Source organism: Zonotrichia albicollis, chromosome 2 (genome assembly GCF_047830755.1).
Source record: "Zonotrichia albicollis isolate bZonAlb1 chromosome 2, bZonAlb1.hap1, whole genome shotgun sequence".
In the NCBI taxonomy this organism is placed as follows: domain Eukaryota; kingdom Metazoa; phylum Chordata; class Aves; order Passeriformes; family Passerellidae; genus Zonotrichia; species Zonotrichia albicollis.
This window is the reverse complement of record NC_133820.1, coordinates 114,484,620-114,502,345: the sequence shown is the minus strand read 5'-3', so window position 1 is coordinate 114,502,345 and position 17,726 is coordinate 114,484,620. Positions and strand designations below refer to the sequence as shown.

General features: G+C 45.1%; 1 protein-coding gene across 3 annotated transcripts in view; it reads left to right on the top strand.

The window, feature by feature from the left end:
• The first annotated feature begins 2,917 nt into the window (after nucleotides 1-2,917).
• The window catches only part of TMEM45A (transmembrane protein 45A), a 30,412-nt gene continuing 15,603 nt past the window's right edge, over nucleotides 2,918-17,726 (top strand). The window contains exons 1-3 of one of the 3 annotated variants that reach the window (XM_074536086.1): nucleotides 2,918-3,002; nucleotides 3,152-3,355; nucleotides 7,564-7,667. The gene's annotated coding sequence lies outside the window, so the exon portion shown is untranslated. Of the gene's footprint in view, nucleotides 3,003-3,151; nucleotides 3,356-7,563; nucleotides 7,668-7,784; nucleotides 8,130-17,726 lie in introns of those variants that run through there. The other 2 variants (XM_074536087.1, XM_074536089.1) reach the window with 2 other exon arrangements.

Genomic DNA, 17,726 nt, shown 5'->3' with positions numbered 1-17,726 from the left:
TAGTCCAGTGCAAGCATGAGTTTGAGACTAAAATAATTACTGTGCCAGCAGCAGACAACTGTCATCAATAGCACAGATCACAATGGTCAAATTTTTCCCTGTGTTGTTAAAATATGATTTTTATATATAAAGGAAATCAATATACACTGAAACCCAGGGCAGAGCTTATCCTGGTATTAGTAACTGCAGTATTTACCCTGTGGTCAGCTCAGTATTTACCCTGTGATCCAACTCTCTCCCAGTCCTTACTGTAGGAAAGATAATTTCTTAGCCCAGTTTTATTCTGACAGAAGCTTCTCAGTGAGAAAAAGCAACAGCATTTTTATTCTTATAAGCAGCGCAACTACTTTTCACAGGCAGCATGGCTGAAATTAAGCCATATTTTAAAATACATTTCAAAACATCTCTTTATCAAATGCAGCCTCTGCTCTACAACCACTAAGGGACATGGGTGGCATGTCCACCCCAATTTTGGCTGGTTTGGTTCAGAGTCTGTTCTGTTTTGCTGGGCTGAGAACTCCCGTGGCAAAGGGCAGGGACGTGCTCCTGTTGGGTGGCTTTGCTGTGAGGGTACATCTGGCAGTGGGACAGAAATAAGCACCTGGGTCTGGGATTCACATTCTCTGAACCTGAGGGAAGCAGTGAGAGAAGCAGAGAAGCGACTGATCAAAACAATTCTTATCTCATTTGCTGCTCCTGTATTTATGCACAAGTGGAATGCATTATGTAGGATTGTTTACTTGAAGGGATTTGGTAATTGGATTCTGGTGTGAGGGTTTTGTTTTCTTGACCAATCTCTGCAAGCTGTGTCCTGATGGTTGGTCAGGAGACAATAATGAGATTTTGTTGAGTTAAGTTGAGTTCTTGTTCAGTTTCAGTTTAGATGTAGTGTAATATAGTGTATATAGTATACTAAAGAATAATATAGCATAATAAAATAATTAATTAGCCTTCTGATATCACGGAGTCCTGCTCATCATTCTTCCCTTTGACAGGGAAGAATGCATTTACAATATGCCTGCATTTACAATACCTTGGGAACAGCAGGAGTCTTAAAACACTCAGCTTCTTTGCATAGGTAAGGTGAATTACAGTTCTTGGCCTCTAACTGTTATTGTAGAGGCAGTCTGCACTCATAAAGCCACACTGAACTTCATTTTCCAAGCACATACAAATGTGCTAATTGCAGGGGGATTATTCTGAAATAAAGCACAAATGGGCACATTAGCACGATCCGTTCATATGTCCTGTCAAGTAAATGTATTTGCTAAGAAACAAAAAGCAGGCAAAACAACTGTATTTCATAAAAGAAAAAAGTAAGTCACAGGAAAGTCAAAAAAAGCTGATAGCAATTGAAAAAGGATGATTTGGTGGGGAACTTCAGCGGGAGACACAGAATCAGAATTGACCTTCTTTCCCTTTTATGCTTATCACTGACTTACTAAATTAGTTGGTATTTTCATTTGTATTGTGCCTGCTCACCAAGGTACAAAATAACATTTTATGCATAGTTATATAACATAAGCACTATACATATATACATACACACACACACATATATATATATATATATATACATATATACAAACACAGAGACATGTGCTGACAATTGTGCATTTGTATGTCTGCACCTCCCAGGAGAACTGTGCTGCACTGTGGGTTTCTCTCCTCCTGCCTGGCCACAACTATTACTTTCCAAGCTGCCTCTGGGTTTCTCTGCTTTCTCTCAAATTTCTTGCTTAGAAACAGCCTTCTCCCATCAATCCCCAGCTTCCCTACCGTGGCCTTTCCCTACAGAGATGCTCAGCTGATTGCCTGTGACCCCATTTGTATCCTACATCATCTTGCAAGCTCCTGTGCTTAATATTGTGTCTGGTCAACATATTCTAACCCATGGGCGGATGACATTCCCATGCTGAGGGAAATCTTGGGAAAAGACAGGAGCAAGTGGGAGTCTGCACTGTGGAAGTGGCAGTGCCAACTGGACTCCTGGATTAAAGCAAAGAGGAGGAGGACCCGGTGAATGAATGCTGAAGCTCCTCTGCAGCTGTGACTTGGTGCCTGGCTTGGGCCCAGAGCTGGTGATGCCAGAGGTGAGGAGTTCAGGCTGAACTTTTCCTGTGGTGTCTGGTTGTGACTCCACTGATTCGTGGGGAGGAGTGTGAGGGACAGAGCCCAGAGCTGCCTTTGGGAGTGAGCTGGTTTGTAGAGGTGTTTTGGGTTCACTGGGGATCTGTAAATTCAGATATTTTGGGAGGTCACAGTTTCCCTAAGTGACAGCCAGCCAGGAGACCAAAGGATCCATTTCCTAGTGAGATGGGACACATGGGCATTGTCTGTGAGGAGCTGGGTGGGAGGACTGAGGGGAAAGTGTTTGTCCCCTGGGAATACTGCACCTGCTCACAGAGCCGTTTGTGACTTGGATGGACTCCCTCCAAAAGAAAGATGGCTCTTTCTTTTCCCTGTAAGTGATAAATGTGTGTATTGGGGGAGCTTTTGTGCACCAAAGATTTTATGTCCCTGGTGTTCCGTGGGATGAAGACTGGTACAACAACCACACGTGGCAAGCAGGAGGACATTTCCCTGCTGTGCTGCAGGAGAGCCAAGGCAGAAGGGTCACAGCAGGCAATGCCCAGGCAGTGACACTGGATTCCCAACCTCCTCATCACTCCACAGTCACCTTCCACAGCTGCACTCCAGCTCTCACTTTCCCTCTCCTGCTGAAAAAGCATTTTTCCCTCTTTCTCCCTAGGCTGGGCTACAGCTGATGTTTTCCATATCATTGCTTAACTGGCTGGTTTCCCCATCCTGTTCTTTCTGCCTGGTGTCTCTGTCTGGAGGGTTGTTCACCCCATGGCTTTTCCCAGCTAACTCTCCTGACTCACCCGAGGTACGTGCAGAACCTCAGCAACCGAGCCAGAGAGACTGGGAGAACAAAAATTAACAAAGCAATGAGCCAGATAAAACTGCAACTTTTAAAAATATGGAAAGAACCCTCCCAGGTTTACAAAGTTAAACTCTTAAATGCTGGACAAATCCAGACCTAAGGCTGCAATTGGAGGGATGGTTTGGCCCCCTTTTCCCTTCCCCCACCCAATGTGTATTATGTGACATGATTTAATTGTTTGGCTGCATACTACTTTTCCCACAGGACTAGTGCCTCATTCAGTGTAAACCCAGGACAGTGTCTGGGAATGAAGCTGGTCTCTGCATTTCCTGGACCAAGTGTGTGACTGGGAGCCCCATTTATCACACAGACACTGTGCTGAATTCGGAGCTGACAGCTTCTGCATGAGGTTTTCTGGGGTGGCTTCCCTGGAGCCTCTGACTGTTTATCACCACAGTGTGCCTAAAGGTGAGAAGCTACTATTTCCAGGGAACTGGGAACTTTTTATTACAATTTGATGAAGTTTCTTTGAATACTCCTTTGGCTCTGGCATTTGTTCAGAATACTTTATGGTTTAACTAATTGATGTAGCAGACTTCATTTGCTGTTCTGAGTGCTGGGTGCTTCTATAAATCTATAACTAAATGTCTCCTACCAGGTGTCTAAAAGCAAGAAACCATAAGCCAGACATGTAGGTATCTCACCTAGATGTGACTAAGGAACTTGATAGAAGCAGGGAGAGTTTCTAGTTCTTTCAGCTGCCCTGTTAGTAGATTATTCCATTTTCCCACAGCCCCCTGCCTTAGGTTTCCCTGTCCCAGATAAGCTAGAACTTGGCTTGATATTTGACCCTGAGTGAGCACACCAGATGAGCTCTCCAGTGCCTGGTGCTATTTAGAAGGTACATCTTGTAAACTTGCTTGACTATTCTGTTGCTGACTGTCCTTCATCAAAAAGTGCCAGGTCATTTTCATCATTGTGAATAATCTCTCGTTTCCTAACACGAAACTTGCATCATGAGCTGGAGCACAGTAAAAAAAGAAATTCCATTCCACATTCTTAGAGATGATTTTCAGAGCTCTGTGTTGATATTTGCAGCTTTAAAATCATATTTTGTCTCATTTAGCTGATACCTGATGAGACAAGGAAAAGTAAAGATTCTTGCTCGGCACTGTGGGGACAGGGCTCAATATTTTTTAATGCATTTGTGTCATGGTTTAGCATGTACACAAAAGCAGCACAGTACTGCAGACAAGCTCACCTGTACAGCTCTCAGGGTTGAGATATGCTTGCTTCAAACTCTGAGGAGAAAAACATTTGGAACCTGCAAACTACTTTCTGCTTTTCCCAGATTTCTCCCTTCTTCATCATCATAATTAAGGGATAGGAATGTCTGGGGAGAAAGTTTTTACTGTTACTACCCCTGGCATTTCTGGCTTTATTACTCTAGATTCTCCGTGCCAAATTGCTGGACTAGTTCAAAGGACTCTGAGCAACTTGAACCATAGCCAATTACCTGTGAATTACAGATTGTTTCAGGAAATTCTCCTGAAGTTCCTCTGTTCATGCAGATAGTGTTAAGCTGATTTTTTTTTATCACCATGACTGGTTTTGCATGTTGTTCTAGATGAAAGACTTTCATAAGGGGGATACATTATTATATGCTAGAAATCAGCTTGATACATTGCATGGATAGGATAAAAACTCAGAAAAAGTATTCCTTTTGAAAGTTTCTTACAAAGGTCTTATAGGTTACTCCTAAAAAGCCAAAAAGCAGACAACATAAATATAGCTAGTAACTATCAACATTAAAAAACTTTAAAATTCCATGTATGATTTAACTACTTTTCTTCTCCACCCCCCCCCCCCTCAGATGATAGGGTTAAGCCTGGAAGCATTTTTAAACTTTGCAGATTTAAACCTGTACTTTCAAAATCCATGCAAGAGCAAATATCCCTAATAGCACTCCAAAGAATGGACTTTGGTAATGTGGATCTTTGTATTCAAATTCACTTTTTATTTATTTTGGTGTTACAAGTTGTATTAAAACCAGAATGTCAATATTTGTGTTTTTTCTGAAGTCATAGCAAGTGCATGGATTTCTCTTTATTCAGTTGTTGCATGAACTTTGCAAGGCCAGAATTATTTGTTTGGCTTTCTGGGCACTCTATCCAGAGAGAGATTATTTTATCAGCCACACTCCTATGGTACATTTCATAAAGCCATAGAATGGATTGGGTTGGAAGGAACCTTACAAACCATCAAGCTCCAACCCCCCTGCCTTGGGCAGGGACACCTTTGGCTAGACCAGGTTGCTCAGGGCCCCATCCAGCCTGGCCTTGAACACTTCCAGGGATGGGGCAGCCACAGCTTCTCTGGGCAACCTGTGCCAGGGCCTCAGCACTCTCACAGTAAAGAATTCTGAGTAAAGAATTCCTCATATCTTCCTTTCTCGCCTTTTGGAAAATGAGAGCAATGTTTCCCTTTTTTTCCAGTCACTGGGGACTTTGCCTGACCGCTGTGACTTTTCAAATATGAAGGAAAGTGGCTTAGCAACAACATCAGCCAGTCTCCTCAGGCCTCTGGGATGCATCTGACCACCCAGACACTCATGTCTCTTCACCTTCATCAGATGGTCCTGAATCTGCTTTTAACTTATATGGTGGGAGGCCTTCACTCCCTCAGCCATAAATTAGGTGTGGTGCTACAAAGATAACTGCAATCAGCCAAAACAATCCTTGGATTCCAAGTGTTAGGGGAACATGATCAACATTTCTCTTCAGTTTTCACCCAGAAATAAGTCTGGATTTGTAGAGTTCCCTCAAGTGCCCAGGCTGAAAACATCTCACCTGCCCCCAGGTGCTGTCTTGCCCTCTGGGCCAAAATGCAGATGTTACAATAATCCTAAAACATCTACAGTTCTAATTTGTCTGTAATGTGCTCATGAATTATTTGGATCAGGGCATAGATGGGTGACTACATGGCTGATGTTAGTGCCTGGTATTTGTGATAACTCTGATGAAGTAAAAGCACTGGGCACCACACTAAGTGCAGTGTAATTGACCTGTGGGTCTTGGAGCCACAGGCATTTGACCATGTGATGTTTCATTAGGCTAACCCCTGTGGAAAGTGGATCAAGCACTATTTGCAAATTCATCTCACATCAATTAGGCTTTGCTATGAAATAACATTTTAGCTCCTTGCTTCAGATGCAATGCTCAGTATCAGCAGGGAACAACCAAACAAATGCTCTGTTTGGATGCTCTGTTCCTCCAGAAAGAGAAGAGCTCAATTCCCTGTCTGTGTGTCAAGCATGGATCCTAAGTTTGCAAGAGGAGTGTTGAATTAATTTCCTAACTTTGGAATAAGGCAAACAGAGAAAGGTCAAAATGAAGGAAGGTCTGAACTTGACTAAAAGTGGCAGAACTGTTGGCCTTCTGCTGACCTTAGGTAAAAACATTGCAAAAGATATTTTGTTATTTCCATAGTCTCCAGCAGCTTTGTAGAATATTTTATGCATGCACTTCTCTGTGATTACTTGGATACACACTGACTCCCAGAAGTGCAGGATCTCTGCAGGGCCCTGGGGATGCTAGATGGAGTTTTTTACATTGGCAACATTGGTTGTCACTTAGAATGACTTTTAAGTAATTTTAAGTGTGGATGGAAATGAGGAATCCCAGGAAGTGATTGTTGCTCCACTGCCAAGACAAGCATCAAACCAGTGGTAAATAGAAGAAGAGGTTATTACAATTATCACTATTACTGCATGATTAAACTCATTCTAACTGAAAACTCTCCTGCAAGAGAAGGATATCCATTAGGTAGGGATTAATGTTGTGATGTAAAATGCATTCTAATGTCTGGAAAAATATGCAGAAAAAGTCACTCAGATCAGAAAGCAGCTTTCATAGAGGCTGGATTTCTGAAGCATTGTTTACAGGTCCTTCTGAGAAATATTATTGCCCTTTTCTCTGTACTCATTACATCATCCAACCTGCAAAGACATCTGCCTGCCAGATGCTGAGGGATATTTGCTGGAGTATTATTAATTTAAGAGTGAAAGTGTCACTTTGTGCTAAAGAGCAGGCATGGTTGCGGCTGTGTGAGAAGATAAGTGAGTGTGAAAAAGTTTTAATTCTTATAGGTTGTTGATTTCTCCCACAAATTTCCACAAAAAAGCTTCTGGATCATGAAAGTAGAAATCTTAAATTAGGGGACTCGAGAGGGGTGTCTCAGAATTCAGTCCAAGTTGTGATTTATTGGTAGGGAGAGCAGCGCGTCTGCTTGATTATTCCTGCAGCCACAGGGGGATCTGGTGACACAAGATCTTGATGCTGACAGGGGTGGAAAAGGGTCAAGGGAGTCTTCTGGCATAGCCTAAACAGAGCTTCAAAACCCGATTATCACAACTTCCTGGCGAATACCTGAAAGGAGGATTTTTGCACAATGAAACGTTTGAGGCTCCATTGGTGTTCTCTGCTGGTGCTGTAAGAGAGGTGATGCAGTGTGAGACGCCCTTCGTTCCACTGTGAACGATTCTCTAATGTCACTGACGTGGTTTACTACAGGATGGCATCTGCGAATAAGGCCGTGGTTTCGTTCTTTCAATTTTATTTTTAGACATTCTTCTTTTGGATTCAGGGCTGTAACCATAAATTCCTACTAAATTACAGGAATTACAGCCACGGGTGCTCATTTTCGTGGAGAAAGCCACGGCTGTCGGTGTGTGTGTAAATTAAAAAAAAAGGCCTCTGTTATATGCAGCGATCAAAGGAAGGTTTGTACGTCTCAAAGAGTCTCTACTTTTTCTATTTTTCCTCTCCTGCCGGGCTATTTGGAGCCGCTGTCCCCGGCCGCCAGCCCTGCCGGCTCCCGGCCGCTTTTCCTGGAAAGCGGGGCAGGAGAGGGGGAGGGCAGCGCCGGATCCCGCGGAATCCTCGCTTTCCCCTTTGCTTTCCCCTCGCTTTCCCCTCTCCCCTTTCCTCTGGCTCTGCCCTGGCTCCTTCCCGGCCGGGCGGAGAGCAGAGCGCCCGCCCCCCGCGGGGCCGCCGGGGGAACATCTGGAGCGGCGGCGCCGCCAACATCTGGAGCGGCCGCGGCGCATCCCGGGCCCGCAGCCGGAGGGTCCTGCCCCGGCACTGCCCGGGCCGGCAGCGAGACCCCCGGGAGGGGCAAGGAAGGCAGGAAAGAAGGAAAGAAGGAAGGCGGAGAAGGGGCTGCGAGGGAGGGCGCGGCGCAGGTAAGGGCAGCCCGGCGGCCCCGATCCCAGCCGGGTGACGGCAGGACGGGACAGGGCGGGCGGGGGATGTCGGATCTTGCCCGGGGAAAGGACAAATACTCCATGTTTGCCTCCTCTCGCTCCTCGGGGGTACTTGTGAGGTGAGCAGCGCGGACGGGACGGTAAATCAGCAATGGCTTCACCAGGGCTGCTGGTGGTGAAATACGAGCGCGGCCCTTGCAGCGGCCGGGGCGTTCTGCCCCATGGGCAGGGGGCTGCAGCCCAGGTTCTGGATGGTTTAACAAAGGGGAGATTAAGTGTTCGGCTCAGTTCTAAGTTTGCTACGTGATTTTTTTCCCCCTTCTCCCTCCCTCCTGGATGCATTAAGTGGAGATGTAGATCCAAACTTGAATTTCCAGGCAAAATTAAAAGAATTTAAACGTACTTCCTACTCTATGAGAGAAATCCTAAAATTATCTCAGCCTCTTTATTTTATTTCAAAACGGAATAACCCTCAGAAAAACACTTTCCATCCTTGGATATGTTCCATTTTGTTTTAACTTTTCCATCAATAAATCATAATTTACTCTAATAACACTTAATACTTGACATGGTACAAAAAATATTATCTTTTTGATAAAAGGCTTTCTGAAGAGTTCAGGTACTGAAGTACTTAAGACCAAAGTATTTCTTCTTTTTAGTTTTTAAACCAAGTGTTTGATTATTACCACGCATTTGTATACTTGTGATTTCTCCACTATGTGTAACTTTGTTTGCATCACCTTATATTGCTGCTTCTGTGAAACTCTTTAAATTATGGCACAAGTTGTACTCCAAGTCACTGCAAGTACTTTGTAAAAGGAATGTTTCCAATATCCATTTTAGATGCAAATTCATCACTGACTCTGGAGTTACCTTTCAGAAGTTTGCTCAGATGTCTTTTGCTGCTTTTCAGGGTTGCTTGTGTGGCTTTTTCTGTATTTTTCTCTTTACAAATGAAGCTGGGCAAACCAAACAGATTTCTCTCCAAAGTTATGGAAACTGTGGGTAGAAATAACTGCTGGAGAAGAAAACTCAAAAGAACCTTGAGTGGCTGGAATAATTATGCCTGTGTTTAGGCAAACTGCTGTTTACTCTCTTCCTGCACACAAATCTGCCTGTAAAGATCATTTGAGCCCGTGCTGCAGATGGCCAGCGCAGCAGGGCAAAAATGGGCTCCTTGTTCCAGCCTGAGGAGGTGCATGAACCAGGACTTGTCAGTGCTGGAACTCCTGTCAACTGGCTCCTTTTTCTTACACGTGACCAAACACACTCATGCTCACTTGCAGCTGGCAGCAGGAGTAATTTTGACTGTCTCCTCCAAGATGAGCTCCTAAACCCAGGAAATACAAATAATTTGACATTGGTTTTGAAATACCTTTTCTTTCAGTAGAGTGACTCTCTGCAGGGGCAGTTCTATCCAGACCTTGGGTCCTGGTGCTGCTTTTGGCTCCAGAAGGTAAAAAGGAGACTTAAGTCCCTTTTATCAATCTATGCCTAAATCAGGGCCTGCTGTAACACTTTAATGTTATCTGAGCAACACTCCTAAAACTCTTGCTCCAAATCACCTTGCACTTGAGACATTTCTAAGGCAAATGGAGTAGCATCTGTAATGCCAGTGGTTTTGGAAGAGGATCTTGCTGGGTCTGCTCCCTCTGTTAATTGTGTTGTTGGAGGAGTTGCAGGAACTGAAGCTGCTGCTGCTGCTGTATCATGGAGGACTCTTCAGTCTCTGCTAATGTTGTGTTAGCACAAACTGATCCCAATGTAATGAGTTTGAGGTGGTCCTGTAAAATGGAACTACACCTCTCAAGCATTTTGTCTCTTCTAGCTGGGCAAAGCCAGCCATCCCTTTCTCCCAGCTAGCAGCAGTGTTTCAGACTGCCTTGCCAACACTCCCATTTATTCATTAGTGCTTCTCTTTCTGGTTGTCATCCCCACAGCTTCCTGCTGTTGATAGTGTGTCCCTCCAGGCTATAGCTGGTAGAGGAAGTGCATTTGGCTCCCCTTGGAGAAGCAGAATTATCAGGTAGCCTGAGACAGACAGACAAGACTGCAGAGGAAACTTCAAGATACAAAGGCAGGTTAGTCAGGGCAAAGCTCTAGGTGCAAACTTCACCTGCTCTGTTGCACAGCTTTGTGGAAATTACTTATAAGAAAATTTTAATATATTTTTTTCTTACCACAGCACAATGCTGTAAGCCCCAAGCACTCATAAAATTGGTTACAATCTTCAAATCCATAAAATTTAAACATTTATTTTTAGTCACTTTGTTTGCAATGAGGGCTCACGCTACCTAACTGTACAGCAAATACAAATGGGGTGGCTGAAGATGGGGACAGTCTTTTTAGTAGGGCTTGTTGATAGGACAATGGGGTTAAACTAAAAGAGGGTCTACTTAGATTAGATATAAGAAAGAAATTTTTTGTGAGGAGGATGGTGAGACACTGGCACTGGTTGCCCAGACTGGTGGAAAGGTTCCTTCCAACACAAACTATTCTGTAACTCTATCAGAAGGTTATGAACACTTAATGGAATAACTTCAGCAAGCAGAGATTCATGAACAAGTGGCTGGCTCTCTATGGGATGAGACAGCAAATGAAGCACAGTGTCACACCAGGAGCCAGTATTCTGGACATGTATTCTATGTTTCCAGCCTTCTCCCTTGCAGGGGACAGGAGAAGTTCAGCTCTTACAAGTGTCACCTGCTTGTTGCCCAAGTATGAGCTGGTATGAGCTGTGCATTAGGAAGCTGAGTCTCTTTGTAGTTTTCCAGTAAGAAAAACAAATCCTTCCTATTAAAACCATCAAGGACTTAATAATGACCTCACATTTGTTGATATGAGCTCCCTTCCCATTTTTGTCAACTTGGGACTGTCCTCAAGATGAAATCTTACTAATGCACACAGCATAGATGACAATTCTGCTTCCCATATTTTTTTAGTGTTTGGTGTTCCTTAAAACAGGGTCTTCTTTGTAATCCAGTTTCTCATTCAAACGCTTCAGTCACCCCAATATCTGGTCCTGTACATAATGAAGAGAAATTTTAATGCCTTTTCTGCACTGTCACCAGTAGTTGTTGTAAGTGAGAAACCCTTGCAACCAAGGAATTATAACTCATGGAGGTCAGCAAGCCCTGTACTCCACACCTTGATGCCTTCACCCCTCCTCTACCTCCTCTGCAGCTGCCTGGAAGGAGGCTGTAGCCAGGGTGGGTCTGCCTCTTTTCCCAAGCAAGGAAGGACAGGATGAAAGGGCATGGGCTTAAGCTGTGCCTGGAGAGGTTTCAGTTGGACATTAGGAAGAATTTCTTCACAGAAAGGGTGATTAGACATTGGATTGGATCACCCAGGGAGGTGGTGGAGTCCCTGTCCCTGGAGGTGTTGAAGGACAGGCTGGCTGTGCCCCGTGGTGTAGCTGGCAGGGTGGTCATCAGAGGCTGAACTCAGTGGTGTGAGAGGGGCTCTCCAAGCTAATTCATTCTGTGGTTTTCTGATCTGTCCTCCTCTAAGCACAGAGCTCTCTTTCAGATACTGCTTCTTTGCTGGTAGAAAAAATTCATTGAAGACCACTCAAACATTAAGTTTTCTCAGTAGACTCCCCCCTTTTTTTGGTTGTGTCTTCTTCAAGAAGTGTTTGGAGACATAAATAACAATTGCAGTAACTTCTAAGAGTGTGTAAAGAGTTTTGTAAGTGTCAAATGCAGAATCTTTCACAGCCCAAGTGGTCATTAGTATTTATTACAAATATTTTCCATAGTCTAGTGTCCTGTCAGCTTTGCTATTTTATGAGACCATTCAACTGAAACCCCAACTGTACTGTCAAGATGCTGTAGGAGGAGGTCTATAAAAAGGATGCCAACAGAAACCAATCTATATTTTATTTCATTTCATCTCCAGAGCAGGGCTCTGATCTCTAAATCATCAGTTGATACACCAAACTTTTGCTCTCTTGACATTTTCCTAGCCTAGCAATCCTTTTCCCTCCTAGGAAGCAAAGAACATGCAAGTGAACACAACTGGAAAGACAGAGAGGAGTCAGAGATTACACCCTACAGAACTGGCTTTTGTGGCAAAGCCATGGAGCAATCTTCCTAGGGGCTGAAGTAAACACGAGCAGGAGCCCTTTCTCCTTTTTAATGCCTTTATTAACAGTGATCAGCGTGGGTGGGGACAACCAATGGGTCCATGCTCACTTGGCTGCTGCTCCCAGGAGTGACTCGGAGAAGAAGGAAGAGTGCGGCTGTGTCCACTGGTCTGTGGGCAGAGCTGGGGGTTCTGTCTTAACAGGAGCATTGGGAAATTCTCTGGGTTTTGGTTCAACATTTGATGCCTAGCTGACATCTTTAGGTTAGGGTGAAGAGTAAAAAGGGTCTTGGTGGATACTAGATTCTGTTCCTCACATCTGGACATCACTTTGATTCGTCAATTTTGTGTTGGCTCGTTGTTTTAAGGGTTTTTGGCTAGGTTTGATGAGGGGTCTCTCCCATTGCATGCTGGATCCGATGTCATTTCCATGCTAACTCGATGTCCCTTTCCTTTCACGTCTGGGTGCCATCCTTCAGGAAGCAGCAGGGTGTCACTTGACAAACGGGGAATTCTTAACCATCAAGGACAGGTAGTTAACGAAAACGGCAGGTGGTTACAATAGCAAACAGAACTCCACCCTGGCAGCAGCAACTGGCCCAACCTGTGAACTCTACAATCTTTTAAAAATAAGGGCAGCTGTTAAGCTCATAACAGTGGCAGTGTAAGCTCTGCTGGACCATGGAACTCCAGGAACAGCTAGAGTCCTGCAGAGGTTGGTCATTGAAGTGACTTGGGCTGTTTTAAAGAACAGGGGTGATTCTCTCCCACCAGTCTGCCCTGGTGAGACCCCATCTGGGGTGCTGTGTCCAGTTCTGGGCTCCTGAGTTCAAGGAAGACAAGGAAGAGGGTCCAGCAGAGGGCTACAAGGAAGATTAGGAGACTGGAGCATCTCTCTTGAGAGAAACAGCTGAGGGAGCTGGGCCTGTTCAGCTTGGAGAAGAGACAGCTGAGAGGGAACCACATACATGCAGACAGGTATCCTAAGGGCTGGTGTCAAGAGGATGGTTATAGAATCTTGCCAGTGGTGCCTGGTGACAGGACAAGGGACAATGGGCACAATCTGAAACACAGGAAATTCCACCTGAACATGATGAAAAGCTTCCTTCCTGTGCAGGTGGCTGAGCACTGGAACAGGTTGTCCAGAGAGGTTGTGGATTTTCCCCCACTGGAGATATTCAAGATATCCTGGGCAACCTGCTCTAGATAAACCTGCTTAGCAGGGGGGTTGGACTAGACAACCTGCAGAAGTCCCTTCCAGTAGTACCCATTCTGTAATTTCATGATTTTGTGGTTCTGTGATCAAAGGAATTGACTTCAAAAGGAGAGTGAGCACATACAGGAATGCCACTAGGCAGCACAACTCAGGTGAAAACAGGGAAGCACTAAGAGCTCCAGCTGAGCCCAGCTCTGAGTGGGCTGGACAGGGGAGATGCTCTCAGCTGTTAGTGAAGAGCAGCAGGATGTCACAGCGTGTCCCTCCTCATGCCCTCTCTCTGGCAGCACTCTCTCTGCCACACACAGTCAAAACCTGCCAGGCTGGGAGGAGCTGCAGCCCCTCAGCCTGCAGTGACCCTCTGTGGGGCAGGGAACTGCTGCTCTGCCTGGGGGACCCATGGAGGGGCACCCCAATGGGGCATGGAAGGGGCTGTGATGGCTGGAGCCAAACCTGCTCCCAGCAGAGGCAGCACTGCTGTACCTGCAGCAGTTCCCTGACATTTCACCCTTCATTTCAGCCAGTGCTAGGAAATACCAGGGTTTATGACCAATACAGGAACTATGAATCTTTCCCAGGAAAAAATGACTCTCGTGCGTCCCATGCACTTAGCAGGTTTACTTTTGGTGTGTATAAGGTTTTTGAACTTGTGGTGCTCAGAGAAAGGCTCATTTTGGCAGTTCTGAGGAGTAAAAATTTCATATCCCCAGAGGAGCAGCTGCTCAGATATCAGGAGCCAATGGTGAGATTGTAATGTAGTACTTGTTGTCCCCGAGTAACCCCTGGAGATAGCCTGCTCATCTCTGGGAGCAGAAACAGCCAGCAGATGTGCAGGGAACAGGGAAAGAGAGCCAGAAAGTGCAGGGTCATGAGAGATAACAAACACAGTGAGGAGCACTCAGAGGGCTGGCAAGCATCTGGGGAGGAAGAGTCTCTGACAGATGTGAGGCACTGAAAAAGAATAGAGAGGTACAAGTTGTGGGCACAAACTCATCACTGTGGGAGATTGTGTCCCAGAGTCCCTTCTTTCTAGGGCCAGCAGATAGATTTCTGGTCATTACCTCTGGAATTTTTTCTTTTCATCTAGGCCTGAAGATTCTCTCAAAGCTTGAATTCTTCTCCTACACACTTTGGAGATGTGTGTTTATGACATTTCTTTTTATTTTCATTACCTGAAAATCTATATCTCCCACACACCCCTAAGCCAAACCCACCAAGTCTGTCCTGTCAGTTTCCAGCATTTCAGTCTTTGTCCTGCTTTCATTCATACACACAGTACGCAGTTCCATCTAATTCTAAAGCAGCTGTAGGTGCCAGCTGAGCATTTCCTTAAAACCAGAGCAGTGATCTCATCTGGAAACATGGAGCTGTAATCTCTGAAATGCCTTCAGTCATGACATGAAACCAGGAGTGGGTTTAGTGAACATTGTACTTGGAGCAGACAGTTTTTCAATCAGCCTGGCTGTGGTGTTTGCAGCACAAGGGCTGCAGGACAAAAGGCACTTGCCTCAAGAATAGATCTTTAGCTGCAAGTAGGAAACTTTGGTACTGAATTAAATTTGTCTGTGATTTTCTTTGTCTTACATGCATTTCAGCTTTGCTGGTTTCCATTTTTTAGTAAAAGCTGTATGATAACAACTTGTGCACTGATTAGAAAATGTCTACAACTGTTATTTCCTCCTCTTATCTGGCTACATCATTCTCACCAACATCACAATCCATTCCCACAGCTGTTATAGATAAATAAACATTTCCCATCAAATCTACATAATTTCTAATCTAGCATATGGAAGAAAAAAATGGTGATGTTTAATCTTTGAGCTTTAACCTTTGTTATCATATGGTTGTGCAGCAGAAATGGAAGCATTGCAGCAGAGTGAGTGTGTGGCTTTATAACTTGTGTCATTTCTGGAAAAGAAATCCACATTTCTGGTCTGCAGTCCTCTGTAGGATCCCCCAGGGCTTGACAAACACAGGAAATTGCAGGGCATAGTGCTGTGGCAGGAGAATGTGCAGGGAAGGGAAGCTGCCTGCTGCAGGGCAGGCTCTGGCTCAGCTACTGCTCGTGTCCCTGGCCCTGCTTAAACCTCTGTCTGTCCTTTAAAGGGAAAAGGGATCAAAGGGAACCTAACCTAGCTCTTCCAGAGGCAATGGAGAAGCCTTCTGAGTAACCAGGTGGCGTGTGGGGTTTGCCACAGCACTTGCAAGGCTTGCCTTGGACCCCACAAAAGTGGAGATCAGAAATCAAATTGGTAAATGTTACAAAACATCTCTCCCCAAACCATCTGAGGATATTTAAATCAACCATCTGTGTCTATTTCTTGCCTGTCTTTCATGCTTCTGATGGTGTGAGATAATTTTCAGGCTTAAAAGGCAGCTCTTAATAGCCACAAAAATGCACACCTTTTCTTGGGTGCTCACTTGGAAGCCTCCTTTTTCAGTGGAATCCCATGTGCCCTTCTGACCCCAAGGAGTAAGATGCAGCTGAACAGAGGGATGAGCAGCCCAGGTACACAAAGCTTTATGGCTACATGGGGAATTTGTTGGCAGCTGTGAACAGCCTATATTGGTTTGGCAAAGTGGGGATGTAAAACACTTTTGCAATACCGTGCAGCTTTCTAATTACTGGAAAAACCTTAATCATGCTGTGCTTTCTGTGGTTATGGCAAGAAAACCTATGCTTGGAGTTCTCACATTAAAAAAAAAACATCTCACATTCACAGGTATTTGTAAATTATTCTGTAAATTATTCTTGTTCTTTATTCCAATGGCTGCAGAAACATTGGCTGGTACTTAAAATTTATAAACTACCTTAACAATTGAGTTTGTTGCCATAATTATGCCTAATTACCATTTTCTCCAGTTCCCCTGAGAAACTGTCAAGTCCTGCATTTTGGCCACAATAACTCTCTACAATGTTGTAGGGGGTGGCTGGACAGTGGCCAGGCAGAAAGGGCCCTGGGGGCACTGGCTGACATGAACATGAGCCAGCAGTGTGCCCTGGGGGCCAAGCAGGCCAAAGGCTCCTGGCCTGTGTCAGGAGCAGTGTGGCCAGCAGGAGCAGGGAGGTCATTCTGCCCCTGCACTGGCACTGGTGAGGCCACACCGTGAGTGCTGTGTCCAGTTCTGGGCCCTCAGTTTGGGAAGGACCTGGAGACACTTGAGCGCGTCCAGAGGAGGCACCGAGGCTGGAGAGGGGCTGGGAACACAAACCCTGTGAGGAACCACTGAGGGAGCTGGGGGTGTTCAGCCTGGAGAAAAGGAGACTTAGAGGTGTACTTGTCACTCTCTGCAACTCCCTGAAGGGTGGCTGTAGCCAGGTGGGGCTGGTCTCTCTCTCCAGGCAGCAACTGGCAGAATGAGAGGACACAGTGTTAAACTGTGCCAAGGGTTGGATAATAGGCTGGATATTAGGAAAAACTTTCTTACAGAAAGAGTGATAAAAGTCTGGAATGGCTTCCCCAGGGAGGTGGTGGAGTCACCATCCCTGGATGTGTTTAAAAAAGACTGGATGTGGCACTGGATGCCATGGTTTAGTTGAGGTGTTAGGGCGTGGTTGGACTCGATGATCATGAAGGTCTCTTCCAACCTAGTGATTGTGTGATTGTGTGATTGTGTGATTGTGTGATTGTGTGATTGTGTGATTGTGTGATGCCAACTGTGTGCCTTTTCATGTCTGTGTGCCTTTTGTAGGCATCAAAACCACTGCCTTTGCCTGGCAGGGTTAGGAGCAGGATTTGGACAGAGTTGATGTTGTGAAGCAGGTCACCAGCTAAAGGAATGTGTGTGGCACCTGTGGGACTGGGTGGCTTTGGGGCCAGGCCTCATGGCCCCTGGCTGTGGGTCAACTCTGCTTACAGCTCTGGCAGACCACAGAATCACAGAATTGTTTAGGCAGGAAAAGACCTTTCAGATTATTGAGTCCAACCATAAACATAGCACTGCCAAGTCCTCCACTAAACAACGCCCCAGGAGCCACATCTCCATTCCGTTTAAATACCTCCAGGAATGATGATCCCACCACTTCCCTGGGCAGTGGCTTGACAGTTCTATCAGTGAAAAAATTTCTCCTGATATCCAATCTAAGATGATGAACTCTAGGGAGGGTTGTGTGACACAACCCTCATATGATAACTTTTCATAAAAATCCTTTCTTTAGGATTTTTCTCCCTTCTGAGAAGCTGTGGCCTCAGCAACGAAGTGTAAACAATGGTTATCTGCTGCTGTGGAATGCAACAGGTGGATCCATTATTGGTCTCGGGTGGATGTTTGGATTT